The sequence below is a fragment of the Salvelinus namaycush genome, chromosome 1, assembly GCF_016432855.1.
Source record: "Salvelinus namaycush isolate Seneca chromosome 1, SaNama_1.0, whole genome shotgun sequence".
Classification (NCBI taxonomy): Eukaryota; Metazoa; Chordata; class Actinopteri; order Salmoniformes; family Salmonidae; genus Salvelinus; species Salvelinus namaycush.
The window spans coordinates 29087283-29110859 of NC_052307.1; the positions used below are offsets into that span (position 1 = coordinate 29087283).

The 23577-nt window shown below is 45.7% G+C and overlaps 1 protein-coding gene across 1 annotated transcript in view; it reads right to left on the bottom strand.

Annotated features, from left to right (window-relative positions):
- The window catches only part of LOC120026358 (protein phosphatase Slingshot homolog 1-like), a 66125-nt gene that overhangs the window by 24290 nt on the left and 18258 nt on the right, over nt 1-23577 (bottom strand). The gene's annotated exons all lie outside the window — the stretch shown is intronic.

Genomic DNA, 23577 nt, shown 5'->3' on the forward strand with positions numbered 1-23577 from the left:
ACCAGTATTTCAGGTGAGACACTAAATGCCATAGGTTGTGCTGATGACAAAAGTCTGGTTGAAAAGGGGGTTAGCCTAAACATTCAGGGGTCATATATTTAAGCCCTGTGAGGGTCAAGAACCATCCCTGAGTCAGCCCACCACCCCCCTCCTTCATTGTCTGTCCCTGACTGGACTTCCTGTGTCCAGGCCAGAGGAGGAAGAGGCCTGGCACAAGCATACAATAACGCCGAAACAACAGGCTCTGCTTTGTGCCGCCGTCACACTAAAATTACCCCCCCCCCTCCGACCACAGAGACAGAGTTCCACAGTGACAGGCCCATGGGGGTGGCCGGCCACTAATCACAAGATCCTTTGTTTCACTTTGGCCTTTTGTTTCTCTCCTCTTTTTCCCCTGTTGTTAAAATGTATGGGGCTGTGTGGAGACTCCGGTCAGGGAATGATGAATATGAGGTAGAACTGCAGCTAGCTAAGTCTATAGGAGGAAATGGAGAACCTTCTTCAAACATCATGTCATTCTGTATGTGCAGTTACTTTGTGGGAAAGCCACTAGAGATAATCCCCATCCATGAATTCTACCTCCATCTAGTTTACCACTTTGAGCTGCCTTCAGCATTACCTGTAATATCTCGGCAGGATATCAATCTATTATAGAAAACATAGGGTATTTCTCTCCTACTAGAAAACAAAATAAAAGTTTCATTCTATTTTGTTGGCATCTACACATAGTACATACAATGCTGTATGATCCATTGAAATATGCTGCATGCGTAAACCACAGTGAGAAACCAATCGGAGGATGTGTTGAATGTGAACCGTCCTCTCCTTTCCTGCCATGTAAATCACCAGCATCCATACTCAGACAGTCAAATTAACTAGCTTCTGTTCTGCTCTACTCTGGTGTCTCAAGTCCTCCGGCACCCACCCTGCTATCAGCCTCTCCACTAACACCAGGACTAAAAATATATCTGCTACCACGGCACACAAAGACAACGATAGAGAGGCTTGCCAAATAGCCTCAATGATCCCTTATGATTATAGAGTAGGCCTACCTATTCTTCTGGGAGAGAAAAGAAGACAGGCTCTTCACTCTGAATGAGCAGAATTCATACAATCACAAGTGTATGACTAATTTTAGTATCAGGCTTGTTATGCGCATTAACTTGATCCCATGATTGCTCTTCAGTTGATCTAGGGAAGTTTCAAGCCAGTAGCTAGGCTATATACATTCCCCACTGTGTGTATTTGGACAGTGAAGCAAAAAAATTACATTTGTCTCTATACTCCAGCATTTTGGAATTGAGATTAAATGTTTCATATGAGGCGACAGTACAGAATGTCACCTATTATTTGATGGTATTTTCAAACATATGTTTTACCGTTTAGAAATTAAAACACTTTATATATCTAGTCCCCCCACTTGAAGTCATAAGTGTTTGGACAAATGTATTCATTTTTAGAGTATTAAAGTAGTCAAAAGTTTAGTATTTGGTCCCATATTCCTTGCACGCAATGACTACATCAAGTTTGTGACTCTACAAACTCATTGGATCCATTTGCAGTTTGTTTTGGGTTATGTTTTGCCCAATAAGAACTGAATGGTAAATAATGACTGGAGTAATTTTCTTTCTAAGTGAGTAGATAAGATGTTTCTGAACACTTCTAAATTAATCCTGATAATGTAATGGCACTATTAAAGAAAAACATCTTGAATAATGATGATTGAGAAAGTTAGAGGCTACAACAAAACATGCTAACCTCTCACCATTACCAAGGGGGGTTATGATCTTTGTCCCTTTTTAACCTTCACACTCATCATCATTCACAATTCATTCATGGTTATTCACAATCATGGTAGCATCCACATTACTGTAGAAGTGTTCAGAAAGATATTCTATTCTTACTTAGAATAAACATGACTGAACTTACACAACCCATTATTCACCATTCACTTCCTATTGGGAAAAACATAATCCGAAACAACCAAAACAAGCTGTAAAAATATCCACATTTGTAGAGTCACAAGCTTGATGTAGTGGTCATTGTGTCCAAATACATACAGAGGGGAGTGTAACATTTAAGATGGACGGGCAAATTAGCAGGTATTGTTCAGATTATTTAGGACAGATTGTGTAAGTACACAATAACATCCCAGTAGCCTTCCTAATGCATTTGTACACCACTGAGTTACCAGTCGTACACATCAATACATTCTACACAACTAAGAAGCACTGGATGCACTCCTGTCTTAGAACCACACAGGCACACAGTTCATCTTATAGCATTTCTATTCTTGTAGATCACACACTATATCTATGAGGGAACGGTTCAGAAGTCCCCACCCACTCCACACAGAAGCACTCTGCTAAACTCACATGCAGCATCTCTCGCTCTGGGTCAGCACGGCATTCTCAACAAAATAGGGCAGCATCTTTAGCACAGCCTCCTGAGGGGACTCCACCACCAGATGCATTCTGTTGACAGGCCAGAGAGATCTCTAGCCTCTCCCGTCTGCTCTGCAGCCCTTGTCTTCAGATCCAAGAAACAGAGTTGGAGTAAAGTAATGTAAAGAGAGAGATCGCGTCACAGCCTGACCCAAACCCTGGGTGACAGACTTACTTAGTCCGGTCTCTTCTGTGAGATGTAGGTAGGCGGCTGCCTGCTGCTCTGTAGTAGCACTGAGTAAAGCAGTGAAGACAAGCCAAGTCAGAGTGCTCCTGCCTAAGAAGACTTGCTGCTGCGCACTGTCTCCACCCGCAGGCAGAGGCTTGTGTTCTTCTGCCTCCCTCACTCGCTCTCACACGATAACAAAATCTGATTCCTCTTGCTCTCTCTCTCCCTCTCTCAGGCACTCTTAAACACTCAGACTATCACACAATCAAACCTCCTCATTTCTCACACATTCAAACTCACAGACTCAAACGTACGCACAAATAAACGGGACACTGTATAGCCAGAAGTGTTTACGACTCAAGAGGATTTCAGATGTTGTACTACCTCTTTTCTCAGCATCAATTCTTCCCCGGCATGAAATCCATCCTTATTTAATCAATTCAATTCTAATAAGACCACCAAACAATGTGTCTGTCCTAGTTCTCAGCTGCAGAACAACAGGTTTCCACTTCAGCAGGGGAAAAGAAGGTCCTCATCCAGGATCTTATACTGCTGTCCAACAGAAACCTGCTCTCCAAGACCTCAGAGAATGGCTTTCTTTCTCCCCTTCTCTGGGACCAGCAAAGCTACTTGTTCAATTGCAAAAATAAAATATATATGTCTTGATCTCCTTAGCTAGCAGGTTGCATGCCACCCAACAATTCAACTGACTCCAAGCCAGCGCTGCCAGGGAACTCCTCACGTGGACCAAGCATGGACGGGGAGGGCAGCGAGCCTGGCACACACAGCTCTGCACAAATCCCATTAACCTCAGGGGAGGGACCAACCCATTTCCCTCATTTAAGACTGGCCACTGCCGCCTGTCACTCACTCCCATTCCCATCTGTCCCAAACAGTGTTATTGTTAGTCACTCCACACTTGTGTCATATATGGATCAGGGTGGATCTGGGGGTTAGGAAGGGAGAACTTTAGAAAGAGTTGAGTATGTATTAGTTCTATGTTATGGTGTGACTCCTCTTTTCTCCAACACACATGCAGACGCACACATACATACGCACACACTCACTCGTAATTCAACTCATCTGAGAGGATTTGCTGGCATCGACAAAGGCAGGAGCTCTAGTACACAGATTTTAAAAAACACCATCTCCTCGTCAACAGGAAGAGCTCTGCGGGCTGTGCCGTGTGGCGCAGCAGTCTAAGACACTGCATCTCAGTGCTAGAGGTGTCACTAAAGACCCTGGTTCGATTCCAGGCTGTATCACAACCGACCGTTATTGGGAGTCCCATAGGGTGGCGCACAATTGGCCCAGCGTTGACCGGGTTAGGGTTTGGCCAGGGTAGGCAGTCATTATAAACAATAATTTGTTCTTAACTGACTTGCCTAGTTAAATAAAGGTTAAAAAAATGTTTTGTTAAATTTAAATACCTAGCCAACAGGCTACTAGCTAACTGACCTCTAGCCGGAAAACTCCTTCAAAACTCCTGGAAAACTCATGTTATCGATATAGTCAGGAATAGCGAAAGGATTAGCCGAAGGTGGTGCTGTCACCAGCCCAGTGAGGACATCTTTAGTACAGGGAGAACACAGGCCTAAACCATGTGACTGGGCACCCAGCTAACAATTCTAAGGAGAGAGAACGTATTTGTAACATTACACGTAATGTTCTCCTAATGTTTGAGTGTCCAGTTATTCATTAGTAAGGGGGAAAACCTTTTTTTGTTGCATGTTTTGGTGTTACTTTGGAGAACATACCCTTAATTTCAAGCAGAAAGTGCTTACAATGTTCTCAGAATATACAACATAAATGTTGTAGATGGATTTTATGGGAAGCTGAAAGAACATTAAATGTGTCCAGTTCTCTGAGAGTTAGGAGAATATTCCATCAACGTCACATCAAACATACACAGAACACGGTTGCAATGTTCTCAGAATATAACATATTGACGTTATAGACACGTTTCATCAAAACGTTGCAAGAACATTCCTGTGTCCATGTTCCATTTTTATTTTTTCCCCCTGCCTTTTTTTTTTTTTTACTCCACATACAAACTTATACATACGAACAACAACTTGGCCTTAAATTGTAATAATTAGTTTTCTCGCCGCCCATTCTATTTCAATAATAAATCATTCGATTTTTCTATTTTGTTAATGATGGCGGATTGATTGATTTCCAAGATTTTAGTATACCGTGCATTGGGAAGGTATTCAGACCCCTTGACTTTTTCCACACTTTGTTACGTGTTACGCATGATTCTAAAATTGATTTTAAAAAATTATCTTAATCTACACACAATACACCATAATGACTAAGCAAAAACAGGTTAAAAAAATGCTAAAAAATACAACTGAAATACACTGCTCAAAAAAATAAAGGGAACACTTAAACAACACAATGTAACTCCAAGTCAATCACACTTCTGTGAAATCAAACTGTCCACTTAGGAAGCAACACTGATTGACAATAAATTTCACATGCTGTTGTGCAAATGGAATAGACAAAAGGTGGAAATTATAGGCAATTAGTAAGACACCCCCAAAAAAGGAATGGTTCTGCAGGTGGTGACCACACACCACTTCTCAGTTCCTATGCTTCCTGGCTGATGTTTTGGTCACTTTTGAATGCTGGCGGTGCTTTCACTCTAGTGGTAGCATGAGGCGGAGTCTACAACCCACACAAGTGGCTCAGGTAGTGCAGTTCATCCAGGATGGCACATCAATGCGAGCTGTGGCAAAAAGGTTTGTTGTGTCTGTCAGCGTAGTGTCCAGAGCATGGAGGCGCTACCAGGAGACAGACCAGTACATCAGGAGACGTGGAGGAGGCCGTAGGAGGGCAACAACCCAGCAGCAGGACCGCTACCTCCGCCTTTGTGCAAGGAGGTGCACTGCCAGAGCCCTGCAAAATGACCTCCAGCAGGCCACAAATGTGCATGTGTCAGCATATGGTCTCACAAGGGGTCTGAGGATCTCATCTCGGTACCTAATGGCAGTCAGGCTACCTCTGGCGAGCACATGGAGGGCTGTGCGGCCCCACAAAGAAATGCCACCCCACACCATGACTGACCCACCGCCAAACCGGTCATGCTGGAGGATGTTGCAGGCAGCAGAACGTTCTCCACGGCGTCTCCAGACTCTGTCACGTCTGTCACATGTGCTCATGTGCTCAGTGTGAACCTGCATTCATCTGTGAAGAGCACAGGGCGCCAGTGGCGAATTTGCCAATCTTGGTGTTCTCTGGCAAATGCCAAACGTCCTGCACGGTGTTGGGCTGTAAGCACAACCCCCACCTGTGGACGTCGGGCCCTCATACCACCCTCATGGAGTCTGTTTCTGACCATTTGAGCGGACACATGCACATTTGTGGCCTGCTGGAGGTCATTTTGCAGGGCTCTGGCAGTGCACCTCCTTGCACAAAGGCGGAGGTAGCGGTCCTGCTGCTGGGTTGTTGCCCTCCTACGGCCTCCTCCACGTCTCCTGATGTACTGGCCTGTCTCCTGGTAGCGCCTCCATGCTCTGGACACTACGCTGACAGACACAACAAACCTTTTTGCCACAGCTCGCATTGATGTGCCATCCTGGATGAGCTGCACTACCTGAGCCACTTGTGTGGGTTGTAGACTCCGTCTCATGCTACCACTAGAGTGAAAGCACCGCCAGCATTCAAAAGTGACCAAAACATCAGCCAGGAAGCATAGGAACTGAGAAGTGGTGTGTGGTCACCACCTACAGAACCATTCCTTTTTTGGGGGTGTCTTACTAATTGCCTATAATTTCCACCTTTTGTCTATTCCATTTGCACAATAGCATGTGAAATTTATTGTCAATCAGTGTTGCTTCCTAAGTGGACAGTTTGATTTCACAGAAGTGTGATGGACTTGGAGTTACATTGTGTTGTTTAAGTGTTCCCTTTATTTTTTTGAGCAGTGTATCACATTTACATAAGTATTCAGGCCCTTTGCTATGAGACTCGAAATTTAACTCAGGTGCATCCTGTTTCCATTGATCATCCTTGAGATGTTTCTACAACTTGATTGGAGTCCACCTGTGGTAAATTCAATGGAACAGGACATGATTTGGAAAGGCACACACCTGTCTATATAGGGTCCCACATATATAAGGTCACTGACAGAGCTCCTCTGTGGAGATGGGAGAACCTTCTAGAAGTACAATCATCTCTGCAGCACTCCATCAAATAAGGCCATTATGGTAGAGTGGCAAGATCAAAGCCACTCCTCGGTAAAAGGCACATGACAGCCTGGAAAGGCTAGAAAATAGCTGTGCAGCGACGCACGCTCCTCATCCAACCTGACAGAGCTTGAGAGGATCTACAGAGAAGAATGGGAGAAAAACTCCCCAAATACAGGTGTGCCAAGCTTGTAGCGTCATACCCAAGAAGACTCAAGGCTGTAATCGCTGCCAAAGGTGCTTCAATAAAGTACTGAGTAAAAGGTCTGAATACTTATGAAATGCAATATTTCAGTTTTGTATTTTTAATACATTAGCAAAAACAATTGTAAAACCTGTTTTGGCTTTGTCATTATTGTAACGGTCGTAGAAGTCGTTCTCCTCCTCAGACGAGGAGGAGCATGGATCGGACCAACACGCAGCGAGGTATGATGACATACTGAATTTATTTAACAAGACGAAACACTATGAACACTTGAACAAACTACAAAACAATAAACGAAGTAGACAGACCTGAGCTTACGAACTTACAATAATAACACGAAGAACGCACGAACAGGAACAGACTACAAAACACGAACGAAAACGAAACAGTCCCGTGTGGTGCGACATACACAGACACGGAAGACAATCACCCACAAACAAACAGTGTGAACAGCCTACCTTTATATGGTTCTCAATCAGAGGAAACGTCAAACACCTGTCCCTGATTGAGAACCATATAAGGCTAATTACCAATGAACCTAAACATAGAAACACATAACATAGACTACCCACCAGTGGCGTGCCGTGGGCCTGGGGCCTGGGCCTTCAGTGAGGTACTACACAGTCCCACCCGAATTAATCCACCTCATTATGATGCCATGGCTCTAGAAACTATACATTTAGACAGAAACGCAGTATAACCAGGCGTTGCGTCACCTTGAAATTGACAAATTGACATTTTTGGGTAAACAGTGTTTACCCAAAAACATGACACAATCAATGAGTCTTTTCAATATTTCCCTTCACCTTTTCATTGTGCAGCTCCGTTGCCCTGCGCGTTTGTTCTTTGAGCTGTAGATCCACTCCGGTGTCCCCAAAAGTTTTCAAAAGCACCATTGCTTGTTAGTGCCCAGCCGTACTTTGGTGTCTCGTTGCTGCCTTGGTTAGACAACTCAAGTTTGCAAAGCCAGTGTGGCTCCAAACACCAAATCGATCACTTGCAAATAATAGGCATTCCCAGCAGTACAGTTTGCAGTGCTTCTCGGAGCCAAGGAGCCTGTGAGCCATTGACAGCGCTCGTAGTTGAAACTTTGAAAGTGGCGAGCGAACGAAGCACTTTCCCGCCTGTGACAGGCTTTGTGGCGTCGGGCGACCTCTCCTTACAATGTCTAACTTTTCTTGAAAAGTTCGTCTTGAGAATGGCGTTATAATTATATCCTCGACCAAATCGATATCTTCTCCTCCTTCCGCCATTGTGGGTTGAAAAAACAGCTTAGTAGTACGCGAATTAATTCGTTTATCAAATTCAGTTTCCTAGATCTCCATAGGACCTGCCTCTCAATATTGGTAATCCAATCAAAAGACGTACACGCACTACGCCTGCTAGCTGGCTCCTGTGTAACACTGGAGCCAGCCAGAAGGCGTACAATAGCCAACTCTAAAGCTGATTGGTTGACACTAAATTTTCATTTCCATTCACTATAAGCTACAAGCGCCCGCACTGTTGATTCTGAAGGCCTGAGGGCAGATTTTAGACCCCTGGCAACACATGATGGCTGAATATGATTGGATAAAAGATCTAACATAAAGACCATCCCTCAAAATCTCAACCTGGGGCTGGAAGCAGTGCAACCAAGAGGAAAGCTATGAAATGAAGAGTATAACTCTTACTCTGGGGAATAATTTAATACATATTTGTGGGGAAATATATTTAAAAAAAAAATTATATTCTGATGATGTTTAGGCCAGCAGAGAAGGCCTTGCAGGCCCTGACGGCCCACCACTGCTACCCACCCAGCTCACGTCCTGACCAACTAAACAAAGTAAAATAAAGGAAAATAAGGTCAGGAACGTGACAGTACCCCCCCCCCAAGATGCGGACTCCGGCCGCATAACTGAACCTCAAGGGGAGGGTCTGGGTGGGCATCTGTCCGCGGTGGCGGCTCCGGCGCAGGACGAGGACACCACTCCACCATTGTCTTTGTCCCCCTCCTTAGCGTCCCTTGAGTGGCGACCCTCGCCCCCAACCATGGTCCATGAACCTTCACCAAAGCCCCTCCTAAATATAGACAACTCAGGACAGAGAGGTAGCTCAGGACAGAGAGGTAGCTCAGGACAGAGAGGTAGCTCAGGACAGAGAGGTAGCTCAGGACAGAGGGGCAACTCCGGACAGAGGGGCAACTCCGGACAGAGGGGCAACTCCGGACAGAGGGGCAACTCCGGACAGAGGGGCAACTCCGGACAGAGGGGCAGCTCCGGACTGAGTGGCAGCTCCGGACTGAGTGGCAAGCTCCGGACTGAGTGGCAAGCTCCGGACTGAGTGGCAAGCTCCGGACTGAGTGGCAAGCTCCGGACTGAGTGGCAGCTCCGGACTGAGTGGCAGCTCCGGACTGAGTGGCAGCTCCGGACTGTAGGGCAGCTCATGACTGTAGGGCAGCTCATGACTGTAGGGCAGCTCATGACTGAAGGGCAGCTCATGACTGGAAGGCAGCTCATGACTGGAAGGCAGCTCATGACTGAAGGGCAGCTCATGACTGAAGGGCAGCTCATGACTGAAGGGCAGCTCATGACTGAAGGGCAGCTCATGACTGGAGGGCAGCCCATGACTGGAGGGCTCTGACGGATCCTGGCTGGCTGGCGGCTCTGGCGGATCCTGGCTGGCTGGCGGCTCTGGCGGATCCTGGCTGGCTGGCGGCTCTGGCGGATCTTGGCTGGCTGGCGGCTCTGGCGGATCCTGGCTGGCTGGCTGGCGGCTCTGGCGGATCCTGGCTGGCTGGCGGCTCTGGCGGATCCTGGCTGGCTGGCGGCTCTGGCGGATCCTGGCTGGCTGGCGGATCCTGGCTGGCTGGCGGCTCTGGCTGATCCTGGCTGGCTGGCGGCTCTGGCTGCTCCTGTCTGGCTGGCGGCTCTTGCTGCTCCTGTCTGGCGGAAGGCTCTGGCTGCTCCTGTCTGGCGGAAGGCTCTGGCTGCTCCTGTCTGGCGGAAGGCTCTGGCTGCTCCTGTCTGGCGGAAGGCTCTGGCTGCTCCTGTCTGGCGGAAGGCTCTGGCTGCTCCTGTCTGGCGGAAGGCTCTGGCTGCTCCTGTCTGGCGGAAGGCTCTGGCTGCTCCTGTCTGGCGGAAGGCTCTGGCTGCTCCTGTCTGGCGGAAGGCTCTGGCTGCTCCTGTCTGGCGGAAGGCTCTGGCTGCTCCTGTCTGGCGGAAGGCTCTGGCTGCTCCTGTCTGGCGGAAGGCTCTGGCTGCTCCTGTCTGGCGGACGGCTCTAGCGGCTCCTGTCTGGTGGACGGCTCTAGCGGCTCCTGTCTGGCAGATGGCTCTGAAGGCTCATGACAGACGGGCGGCTTTGAAGGCTCAGTACAGACGGGCGGCTTTGCAGGCTCAGTACAGACGGGCGGCTTTGAAGGCTCAGTACAGACAGGCAGTTCATGCGGCGCTTGGCAGACGGACAGTTCAGACGGCGTTGGGCAGACGGGCAGTTCAGGCGCCGTTGGGCAGACGGGCAGTTCAGGCGCCGTTGGGCAGACGGGCAGGTCAGGCGCCGTTGGGCAGACGGGCAGTTCAGGCGCCGTTGGGCAGACGGGCAGTTCAGGCGCCGTTGGGCAGACGGGCAGTTCAGGCGCCGTTGGGCAGACGGGCAGTTCAGGCGCCGCTGAGCAGACGGCAGACTCTGGCCGGCTGAGGCGCACTGTAGGCCTGGTGCGTGGTGCCGGAACTGGTGGTACCGGACTGGAGACACGCACCTCAAGGCTAGTGCGGGGAGCAGGAACAGGGCACACTGGTTTCTCAAAGCGCACTATAGGCCTGGTGCGTGGTGCCGGAACTGGTGGCACCGGACTGAGGGCACGCACCTCAGGGCGAGTGCGGGGAGAAGGAACAGTGCGTACAGGGCTCTGGAGACGCACATTAGGCCTAGTGCGTGGTGCCGGAACTAGTGGTACCGGGCTGGGGACACGCATCTCAGAGCTAGTGTAGGAAACAGCAACAGGACTCTGGAGACGCACATTAGGCCTAGTGCGTGGTGCCGGAACTAGTGGTACCGGGCTGGGGACACGCATCTCAGGGCTAGTGTGGGAAACAGCAACAGGACTCTGGAGACGCACAGGAGGCTTGGTGCGTGGTGTAGGCACTGGTGGTAATGGGCAGGAGACACGCACCATAGGGCTAGTGCGTGGAGGAGGAACAGGGCTCTGGAGACGCACAGGAGGCTTGGTGCGTGGTGTAGGCACTGGTGGTAATTGGCAGGAGACACGCACCATAGGGCTAGTGCGTGGAGGAGGAACAGGGCTCTGGAGACGCACAGGAGGCTTGATGCGTGGTGTAGGCACTGTCTTAACCAGACGGCTAGCACGCACCTCAGGACGAGTATGGAGAGCTGTTCCCGGTGACATCAACTCACCGCCACGTTCAGTCGGACGGATGTCGTGCCTCATGCACCAAACCAGTACATCCCTCATTACTCTCTCCTCCAATTTCCCCATTAAATCCTTCACAGTCTCTGCGTCACTCACCTCCAATTCCGCCCTCACCGGCTCCTTTCGGTAAGCAGGGGGAGTTGTCTCAGGTCTGACTCCTGACTCTGCCACACTCCCCGTGTGCCCCCCCCCCCCCCCAAGAAATTTTTGGGGCTGCCTCTCGGACATCCAGCCGCTCTGCCGTGCGAGCGCCTCATAATAGCGCCTCTCCGCCTTCGCTGCCTCCAGCTCTTCTTTGGGGCGGCGATATTCTCCTGGCTGTGCCCAGGGTCCTTTACCGTCTAGAGCGTCCTCCCATGTCCATTTCTCCAAATAGTGCAGCCTCTCCTGCTGCTGCTGCTGCTGCTGCTGCTGCTGCTGCTGCTGCTGTCGCTGTTGCCCGTTACCCCGCTGCTTGATCCTTTGTGGGTGGGTGATTCTGTAACGGTCGTAGAAGTCGTTCTCCTCCTCAGACGAGGAGGAGCATGGATCGGACCAACACGCAGCGAGGTATGATGACATACTGAATTTATTTAACAAGACGAAACACTATGAACACTTGAACAAACTACAAAACAATAAACGAAGTAGACAGACCTGAGCTTACGAACTTACAATAATAACACGAAGAACGCACGAACAGGAACAGACTACAAAACACGAACGAAAACGAAACAGTCCCGTGTGGTGCGACATACACAGACACGGAAGACAATCACCCACAAACAAACAGTGTGAACAGCCTACCTTTATATGGTTCTCAATCAGAGGAAACGTCAAACACCTGTCCCTGATTGAGAACCATATAAGGCTAATTACCAATGAACCTAAACATAGAAACACATAACATAGACTACCCACCCAGCTCACGTCCTGACCAACTAAACAAAGTAAAATAAAGGCAAATAAGGTCAGGAACGTGACAATTATGGGGTAATGCGTGTAGATAGATGAGGGGGAAAAATATTTAATCAATGTTAGAATAAGGCAGTAACGTAACAAAATTTGGAAAAAGTCAAGGGGTCTGAATACTTTTTATTCAACATTCTGGCTTGTAGACTACTGCATCTTTCTTAGCGCGACTTCGGTCAGAGTGACGATTTATAGAGTAACGATGGTAAAGGTCTGGTGTTTAGACAACGTGTATATTACCTTCAAAAGCATCTCTCTACCAGTGTGTTATATCTTTTTTATGTTAACGGAATTCATGCTGTAGGCTAACCCGTTTCCAATAGGCTATCGTAAAGTGTTTTTACCCAGCTTTACCTTTTCCTTGTGGAAATGCTCCCATTACTGTTTGTTAAATCGAGGAGAAAGAGAACAACATTTTTGTCAAATGCAAACTCTGCAAAGGCTGCATTGATATCTTTGTCCAGAAACACAAACCTGAAAAAGCATCTAGAGGTTGTGCACAAGAAACAAAGCTGGTAGTCAAAGTTCCAGAAATTCAGGGAGGATAAATCTACAGTCGTGGCCAAAGGTTTTGAGAATGACACAAATAGTAATTTTCACAAAGTCTGCTGCCTCAGTTTGTATGATGGCAATTTGCCAGTTTGTATGATGGCAACAACTCCAGAATGTTATGAAGAGTGATCAGATGAATTGCAATTAAATGCAAAGTCCCTCTTTGCCATGCAAATGAACTGAATCCCCAAGAACTTCAAGGAGAGCGGTTCAATTGTTGTGAAGAAGGCTTCAGGGCGCCCAAAAAAGTCCAGCAAGCGCAAGTGCATCTGCACGCACAGTGAGGCAAAGACTTTTGGAGGATGGCCTGGTGTCAAGAAGGGCAGCAAAGAAGCCACTTCTCTCCAGGAAAAACATCAGGGACAGACTGATATTCTGCAAAAGGTACAGGGATTGGACTGCTGAGGACTGGGGTAAAGTCATTTTCTCTGATGAATCCCCTTTCCGATTGTTTGGGGCATCCGGAAAAAAGCTTGTCCGGAGAAGACAAGGTGAGCTCTACCATCAGTCCTGTGTCATGCCAACAGTAAAGCATCCTGAGACCATTCATGTGTGGGGTTGTTTCTCAGCCAAGGGAGTGGGTTCACTCACAATTTTGCCTAAGAACACAGCCATGAATAAAGAATGGTACCAACACATCCTCCGAGAGCAACTTCTCCCAACCATCCAGGAACAGTTTGGTGACAATCAATGCCTTTTCCAGCATGATGGAGCACCTTGCCATAAGGCAAAAGTGATAACTAAGTGGCTCGGGGAACAAAACATTGATATTTTGGGTCCATGGCCAGGAAACTCCCCAGACCTTAATCCCATTGAGAACTTGTGGTCAAGAGGCGGGTGGACAAACAAAAACCCACAGATTCTGACAAACTCCAAGCATTGATTATGCAAGAATGGGCTGCCATCAGTCAGGATGTGGCCCAGAAGTTAATTGACAGCATGCCAGGGCAGATTGCAGAGGTCTTGAAAAAGAAGGGTCAACACTGCAAATATTGACTCTTTGCATCAACTTCATGTAATTGTCAATAAAAGCCTTTGACACTTATGAAATGCTTGTAATTACACTTCAGTATTCCATAGTAACATCTGACAAAAATATCTAAAGACACTGAAGCAGCAAACTTTGTGAAAATTAATATTTGTGTCATTCTCAAAACTTTTGGCCACGACTGTATACACACTATGATGCATAAATAATATTTCCAAGTGAAATGTCCATATAAACAAAATGTCTGAAAAATACAATTCAAAACGGCAATATTGACATTAGCATTCACTGAGTGTTCAAAACATTAGGAACTCCTGCTGTGGAATGCATCGCCTCTTGTAAAGTCCATGCCCCGACAAATTGAGGTTGTTCTGAGGGCAAAAGTGGTGCAACTCAATATTAGGAAGGTGTTCCTAATGATGTGTACACTCAGTGTATATTGCTAAGAAAGCGAGAGTAGGGTGACTCCCCGAGCGGATCTCGAACCCAGGCCACCAGCACCAATGACGAAAGCCCTAACCACTGTCCCAATAAGGTGTATCTTTACAGCATGTGCTTATTGAGCCATATGGTTAGGTCCTGTTCAGAAGAAACCACAAACCTCTGTAGATACTTGTGTAGATCTGAAATAACTTGATAGGCGTAAGCAATATGGTGAACGCACTTTGAAGTCATTCTCAGCTCTGTTAAAAGTACGCTGAAGAAATTGCTTTTATCATATTCTGTGTATGTTTGGTTGCAAGTTAATGGAATATTCTATTTACCCACATAAAACTGGACACATGAATGTTCTTGCAACATTTTCATTTAACGTGTCTAGAACATTAATATCTTATGTATGGAGGGGGACAACCTCAACTAGTCAGGTGTCAGTTGGAGGAGATGGATTGTAAGGAAAGGAAACAATGACATCAGCCTGCTCCCTATTAATAGGCAGCACACACACGCACACAAAAACACCTCAAATTCAAAATATCTGTCCAACAACCACAGGGCCCCAGCCCACAATCCCAGAGTTCAAACTAAATGCCTTGCTGACTTATTTGAATTGCATAAACCACTCTAGATAAGGGTATTTTCTAAGTAAGCAAACACAGCATGTTGCATCAAGTCAAGACCTGAGTGAAATAACACTTGCCAGACGGGAGTTCTCCTGTATGTGAGATAAAACTGTCTCTCTCCTGTTTGTGCAACGTTTCAGTAAATGTTCTCCCAGTGAAGACCTCACCTCTCAACCTCAAACACTTGCTCTTGCCTCATTCTGCTACCCTGTTGGTATGTTTGGTGAAATCATTGGTTGGTACAGTGCCGTTGCTACCTGGATGTTACAGTGTTTATGTTGGCCTGCTACACTAAGGCCTGGTCTTGTCATCCTTATCAAGTCCAGCAGGGTGGGAGCAGCGAGTGCTAATACACTCCCACTCCATTGCAACAATGCAGTAGTGGTGCCCTACATCAGCGGTTTTGATTCCCAAACTTTTTGTTATGACCAAACCAATTACAAATATCTTGTACAATGCCTTCAGAAATGATACATACCCCTTGACTTATTCCAAAAAATGTTGCGTTACAGCCTGAATTCGAAATAGATTAAATCGTTTTTTTCTCACCCATCTACACACAATACCCCATAACGACAAAGTGCTAATTTATTGAAAATGAAATACAGAAATATATCAAATGTACATAGGTATTACATTTACATAAGAATCACCTTTGGCAGCGATTACAGTTTTGAGTCTTTCTGGGTAAGTTTAAGAGTTTTGCACATCTGGATTGTACAATATTTGCCCATTATTCTATTCAAAATTCTTCAAGCTCTGTCCATTGAGTTGTCAATCTTTGCTACACAACCATTTTCAAGACTTGCCATAGATTTTCAAGCAGATGTAAGTCAAACTGTAACTCAAATCAAATTGTATTTGTCACATGCGCTGAATACAACAGGTGTAGACCTTACAGTGAAATGCTTACTTACAAGCCCTTAACAAACAATGCAGTTCTAAGAAAATGCATTAAAAAAGAAAGTGATAGGAATAACAAATAATTAAAGAGCAGCAGTAAATCACAATAGCGGGGCTATATACAGTGTGGACCAGTACAGAGTCAATGTGCGGGGACACTGGTGTTGCGGTAGTATGTACATGTAGGTAAAGTTATTAAAGTGAATATTTTTATTTCACCTTTATTTAACCAGGTAGGCAAGTTGAGAACACGTTCTCATTTACAATTGCGACCTGGCCAAGATAAAGCAAAGCAGTTCCACACATACAACAACACAGAGTTACACATGGAGTAAAACAAACATACAGTCAATAACACAGTAGAAAAATAAGTCTATATACAATGTGAGCAAGTGAGGTGAGATAAGGGAGGTGAAGGCAAAACAAAAAGGCCATGTGGCGAAGTAAATACATATGCATATGTTATGCATAGTTAATAACAAAGCAGCAGCAGTGTAAAAGAGGGGGGGGTGCAATGCAAATAGTCTAGGTAGCCATTTTGATTAGATGTCTTATGGCTTATACTCTCTGTAGTGTCTTGCGGTCGGAGGCCGAGCAGTTGCCATACCAGGCAGTGATGCAACCCGTTAGGATGCTGGTGCAGCTGGAAAACCGTTTGAGGATCTGAGAACCCAAGCTAAATCTTTTCAGTCTCCTGAGGGGGAATAGGTTTTGTCGTGCCCTCTTCACAACTGTCTTGGTGTGCTTGGCCCATGTTAGTTTGTTGGTGATGTGGACACCAAGTTACTTGAAACTCTCAACATACTCCACTACAGCCCCGTCGATGAGAATGGGGCGTGCTCGGTCCTCCTTTTCCTGTAGTCCACAATCATCTCCTTTGTCTTGATCGCGTTGAGGGAGAGGTTGTTGTCCTTGCACCACATGGTCAGGTGTCTGACCTCCTCCCTACAGGCTGTCTCATCGTTGTCTGTGATCAGGCCTACCACTGTTGTGTCATCGGCAAACTTAATGATGGTGTTGGGAGTCGTACCTAGCCGCGCAGTCATGAGTGAACAGGGAATACAGGAGGGGACTGAGCACGCACCCCTGAGGGGGCCCCGTGTGAGGATCTGCGTGGCGGATGTGGTTACCTACCCTTACCACCTGGGGACGGCCCGTCAGGAAGTCCAGGATCCAGTTGCAGAGGGAGGTGTTTAGTCCCAGGGTTCTTAGCTTAGTGATGAGCTATGAGGGCACTATGGTGTTGAACGCTGAGCTGTAGTCAATGAATAGCATTCTCACATAAGTGTTCCCTTTGTCCAGGTGTGAAAGGGCAGTGTGGAGAGCAATACAGATTGCATCATATGTCGATCTGTTGGGGCAGTACGCAAATTGGAGTGGGTCTAGGGTTTCTGGGATAATGGTGTTGATGTGAGCCATGACCAGGCTTTCAAAGCATTTCATGGCTACAGACGTGAATGCTACGGGTCGGTAGTCATTTAGGTAGGTTACCTTAGTGTTCTTGGGCACAGGGACTATGGTGGTCTGCTTGAAACAAGTTGGTATTACAGACTAGGACAGGGAGAGGTTGAAAATGTCAGTGAAGACACTTGCCAGTTGGTCAGCGCATGCTCAGAATACACGTCCTGGTAATCCGTCTGGCCCTGCGGCCTTGTGAATGTTGCCCTGTTTAAAGGTCTTACTCACATCGGCTGCGGACAGTGTGATCACACAGTTGTCTGGAACAGCTGATGCTCTCATGCATGTTTCAGTGTTAATTGCCTCGAAGCGAGCATAGAAGTTATTTAGCTCGTCTGGTAGGCTCGTGTCACTGGGCAGCTCTCGGCTGTACTTCCCTTTGTAGTCCGTAATAGTTTGCAAGCCCTGCTACATCCGACGAGCGCCGAAGCCGGTGTAGTACGATTCGATCTTAGTCCTGTATTGACGCTTTGCCTGTTTGATGCTTCGTCGGCGGGCATAGCGGGATCTCTTATAAGCATCCGGGTTAGAGTCCCACTCCTTGAAAGCGACAGCTCTACCCTTTAGCTTAGTGCGAATGTTGCCTGTAATCCATGGCTTCTGGTTGGGGTATGTACGTACAGTCACTGTGGGGACAACGTCATTGATGCACTTATTGATGAAGCCAGTGACTGATGTGGTGTACTCCTCAAAGCCATCAATAGAATCACGGAACATATTCCAGTCTGTGCTAGCAAAACAGTCCTGTAGCTTAGCATCTGCGTCATCTGACCACTTTTTTATAGACTGAGTCACTGGTGCTTCCTGCTTTAATTTTTGCTCATAAGCAGGAATCAGGAGGATAGAATTATGGTCAGATTTGCCAAATGGAGGGCGAGGGAGAGCTTTGTATGCGTCTCTGTGTGTGAAGTAAAGGTGGTCTAGCATTTTTTCCCCCTTTGGTTGCACATTTAACATGCTGACAGAAATTAGGTAAAACTGATTTAAGTTTTCCTGCATTAAAGTCCATGGCCACTAGGAGCACCGCCTCTGGATGAGCGGTTTCCTGTTTGATTATGGCTGTATACGGCCATAAGTGGGGTTTTAGTGCCAGCTTCGGTCTGTTGTGGTAGGTAGACAGCTATGAAAAACACAGATGAAAACTCTCTGGTAGATAGTGTGGTCTACAGCTTATAATGAGATACTCTACCTCAGACGAGCAAAACCTTGAGACTTCCTTAGATATCGTGCACCAGCTGTTGTTTACAAATATGCATAGGCCCCCGCTTCGTGTCTTTCCAGAGGATGCTATTCTATCCTGCCGATAGAGTGTATAACACATCAGCTGTATGTTATTCATGTCGTCGTTCAGTCACGACTCAGTGAAACATAAGATATTACAGTTTTTAATGTCCCGTTGGTAGGATATACGTGCATTCAGTTCATCCCATTTATTTTCCAACGATTGAATGTTAGCTAACAGTACTGATGGCAGATCAGCCAGATTAGCCACTCGTCGCCTGATCCTCACAAGGCACCCCGATCTCTTTCCACGAAATCTCAGTTTCTTTCTCCAGCGAAGGACGGAGATGAGGGCCTGTTCGGGTGTTTGGAGTATATCCTTCCCGTCCGACTCATTAAAGAAAGATTATTCGTCCAATTCGAGGTGAGTAATTACTGTTCTGATGTCCAGAAGCTCTTTTCGGTCATAAGAGACGGGAGCAGCAACATTATGTACGAAATAAGTTACAAACAATGCGAAAAAACTAACAAAATAGCACAGTTGGTTAAGAGCCAATAGAACGGCCCCAAACATAACACTATGTATTCAGGACAAAAAGTGTATTGCTTTGCCACATTATTTGCAGCATTACTTTAGTGCCTTGTAGCAAACAGGATGCATGTCTTGGAATACTTTGATTCTGTACAGGATTCCTTCTTTTCACTCTGTCAATTGGTTTAGTATTGTGGACTACGTTTTTCTCCTATCACAGCCATTAAACTCTGTAATTGTTTTAAAGTCACCATTGGCCTCATGGTGAAATCTCAGAGTAGCTTCAATCCTCTCCGGCAACTGATTTAGAAAGGTATGCCTGTATCTTTCTAGTGACTAGATGTATTGATACACCATCCAAAGTGCTAAAAAAACTTCACCATGCTCTATGGGATATTCAAATGTCTGCTTTTTTTTACCATCTGGTCTTTGTGGTTGAATCTGTGTTTGAATTTCACTGCTCTACTGAGGGACTTTACAGATCATTGTATGTGTGGGGTACAGAGATGAGGTAGTCATTCAAAAAACAAGTTAAAAGTGAGTCCATGCAACTTACCGTATGTGACTTCTTATGCAAATGTTTATTCCTGAACTTTAGGCTTGCCAAAACAATGAATATATATTGACTCAAGATATTTAAGCTTTCCATTTGTATTAATTGTGAACATTTCTAAAAACATAATTCCACATTATGGGGTATTGTGTGTAGGCCAGTGACACAAAATCTCAATTTAAATTAAGGCTGTAACACAAAATGTGGAAAACGTCAAGGCCCGTGAATACTTTCTAAAGGCATTGTAGGAGTTGAGGTCCATCAAAGAGACAACATCATGTTCTAACTACAACACCAAGCCCAAGAGGGAATGGCCACAACCCACCGTTTGTTAAAGACTGTGAAACATGGACACTTCACGAAGATTCTGTTGGGTCCCTTCTAGGATGCTTCAGACATAGAACCGATACAAAGATGCAAGGAACATAGATGTTTAATGTAAAACATGTTCGTTCACAGGTCAGGTGGTGGATTGAGTCGTAAAATAAAATATTTAATGTCTCCACCTGCCTAATAAAACTCAATACATTGCATTACCCATTACATAAGCGGAGGGTTTTTTGGCAGTTAAAGACCTGCTCCGGTACTTTGGCGGCTAGAAAGTATTTTTTAATCCTCCCGCTTTGGGTTGGATGTGTCAATGTGCAGTTCATACATAGTCTATGAGCAGAATTACTTTCTTACCTAAATCAGCCATGAAATCACTAGTTTAAAAGTGACTGTTTTCTGGAAGCCATTTTCCCTACATTTATCCCCATGTGGGCCAGCTCCCTAGCAATTCGAGTTTCAGCCATGGAGCTCCAGTCCCTCACCATTTGAGTGACAGCTAGCAAGACGCACACACAGTAGAGCGAGAGAGAGAATGACGTGTGCACATATCTGCACATTTGTGAGGTGGAACGCAATTTTCGGGGACCACTTTGACTCGTCGGTGCTACTTTCAGAACTACTGGTTAAAAAGTACAGTGCCTTTGGAAAATATTCAGACCCCTTGACTTTTTCCACATTTTGTTTTCACGTTACAGCCTTATTGTATAATTTATTAAATAGTTTTTTCCCCCTCATCAATCTTCACACAACACCCCATAATGACAAAGCAAAAACAGGTTTTTATATATAAGTATTCATTTACATAACTATTCAGACCCTTTACTCAGTACTTTGTTGAAGTACTTTGGCAGTGATTCCAGCCTTGGGTATGACACTACAAGCTTGGCACACCTGTATTTGGGGAGTTTCTCTCATTCTCTGCAGATCCTCGGGTTGGATGGGGAGCGTTGCTGCACAGCTATTTTCAGGTCTCTCCAGAGATGTTCGATCGGGCTCAAGTCCGGGCCACTTAATGACATTGAGACTTGGTTTCATCAGACCAAAGAATCTTGTTTCTCATAGTCAGAGTATTTAGGTGCCTTTTGGCAAACTCCAAGCGAGCTATCATGTGTCTTTTACTGAGGAGTGGCTTCCGTCTGGCCACTCTACCATAAAGGCTTGGTTGGTGGAGTGCTGCAGAGATGGTTGTCCTTCTGGAAGGTTCTCCCATCTCCACAGAGAACCTCCAGAGCTCTGTCAGAGTGACCACTGTGTTCTTGGGACCTTCAATGCTGCAGACATTTTTTGGTACCCATCCCCAGATCTGTGCCTCGACACAATCCTGTCTCGGAGCTCTACGGACAATTCCTTCGACCTCATGGCTTGGATTTTGCTCTGACATCGGTGGGACCTTACATAGACAGGTGTGTGCCTTTCCAAATCATATCCAATCAATTTAATTTACAACAGGTGGACACCAATCAAGTTATAGAAACATCTCAAGGATGATCATTGGAAACAGGATGCACCTGAGCTCAATTTCGAGTCTCATAGCAAAGGGTGTGAATAAATATGTACATAAGGTATTTCTGAAGAAAATAAAATTTATGTGCAAAAATTTCTAAAAACCTGTTTTTGTTTTGTCATTATGGGGCAGTGTGTGTAGATTGTTGAATAATTGTTTTAATTTAATCCATTTTATAATAAGGCTGCAATGTAACAAAATGTGGAAAAAATCAAGGGGTCTGAATACCTTCTGAAAGCACTGTATACAAAAGTACTAGAGAATATCTTTAAGTTGTGTAATATAGTGTATTATGTCCCATACTGAACCGATGAGACCTGGAGGCAAGACAGGCCTTAACTCATATCTCACCGATGTCATTCCTGAGTATGTGCATCACTTTGAGTGCCAAAATTGAAAATTGCATAACCAGTCAATTCAGCAAGCCATGACACCCATCATCTAAGATATATCTGAAATCATTTCTGTAGTTAGAAACATAAGATTAGTATTCCTGCAACATTCTTTGTTGAGATATAATTTAATTTCTGAGAAACTAAGTCAATTGATTGCACCCAAATTGGCCATTTTTATTTATAGGATTCATATAAATATTCAATACATATAGTACAGGGGTTCCCAAACTTTTTTGGCCAACAACCCCATTTTGACATTTGAAAATTCTCGTGACCCCACCACCCATGTGAAAAACATTATGTAATGAATAGCCAATGTTTACTTTTTTACTTGGGGTTATCAAAAAAAACGTAACAGTACTTCTGATACTGTTCTCAACTCACAATCACACACTTTTAATGGAGGTAGTCAATTGCAAATTAGTCTGTGCATGACGCATGTCACATCCGACCTTCTCAAAGTTAGGGGGCATCGTCGATAGTGCGCACCTCATCTCTGCTGTTACATCCAACCTGAATCGATATTTGGTTTTAATGCAGACGAAAGCTCTGAATCCAGCTTCACACAGATATGAGCTGGCGAAGAGTAGCCTACCATGAGTATTACGGTGCTTTCAAGACAACTGAGAACTCAGTGATCTTCAGGTCGTAAAGTCTAGAAACAGGCCCGAGTTCCTGAGTTGGATGACCGTTCAAAACAATTTTTCCCCAGTCGGAGCTCATTTCTTTCAGAGTTCCCTGTTGTTTTGAATGCACTGAAGTCGGAGATTTCCGAGTTCCCAGTTATTTTGAACGCAGCAGTAATGCTCAGAGGAAGACGGTATTCACTTTGAGTAAGGAACCAAAACTCCTCCGCAGTGACCCGTGAGTGCGTTGTCTGCAGCATTCGGTCACATGGCAGCTCGATCAGCCTGCCCGCCGTCCCGTGAGAGACGGAGCCCCATCTGTGCAAAAGCCCACCATTCGATCCCATATAGAATCAGTTTTTCGTCAATATAGCCACACAGCACAGTGAACATCCCATATGCCGTTTCATACTTGGGAATAGTGAGACAGAACAATATATCCTCGTGAATAGCATCCCCCGACATGTATAGCGAACAAAAGTCAATGCATGGGCATCTCAGCCCTCACAGCTAACGTCCATTTGGAGAGCATAAGCTGGGGAGTTTGAGTCGTTCAGTCAGAGTTTCCTCTTGATTGCTAGCAATAGCAGAAATTCTTAGTTCAACAGTGTTATCTGACAAAGGTATTGATGTGAGTTCTGTACCTCTGCATCCCCACACATTGTTTTCACCATATCAATTGCGGCCGGTAATATAAAAGTCTGTGCAATAGTGCATGGTTTCATTCAACAACAAAAAAAAGATCTCAGGATTTTGGAAATCTTTCACGACCCCATTTTCATATCAGGCGACCCAACATGGGGTCACGACCCCTAATTTGGAAACCGCTGATATAGTACCGAACATCTAACTTTTTTCTAAGAATGAGTAAGACATGGTAAGAAATGGTTAAAAGCCACCCACGGAACCCCCCCACACCAATCCCAACGAGTATGCATTATCAGTTCTCTATGCCTGACAAGTAGTATGGAGCTGTGGCGGTCATTACATTTTGTCAGACGGTTATTGTCATGCAAAAGTCTGCCAGTCTCACGGTAATTGACTGTTAATTAACATAAACAAGTTTAGCATCTCCATGCCTCCAAGC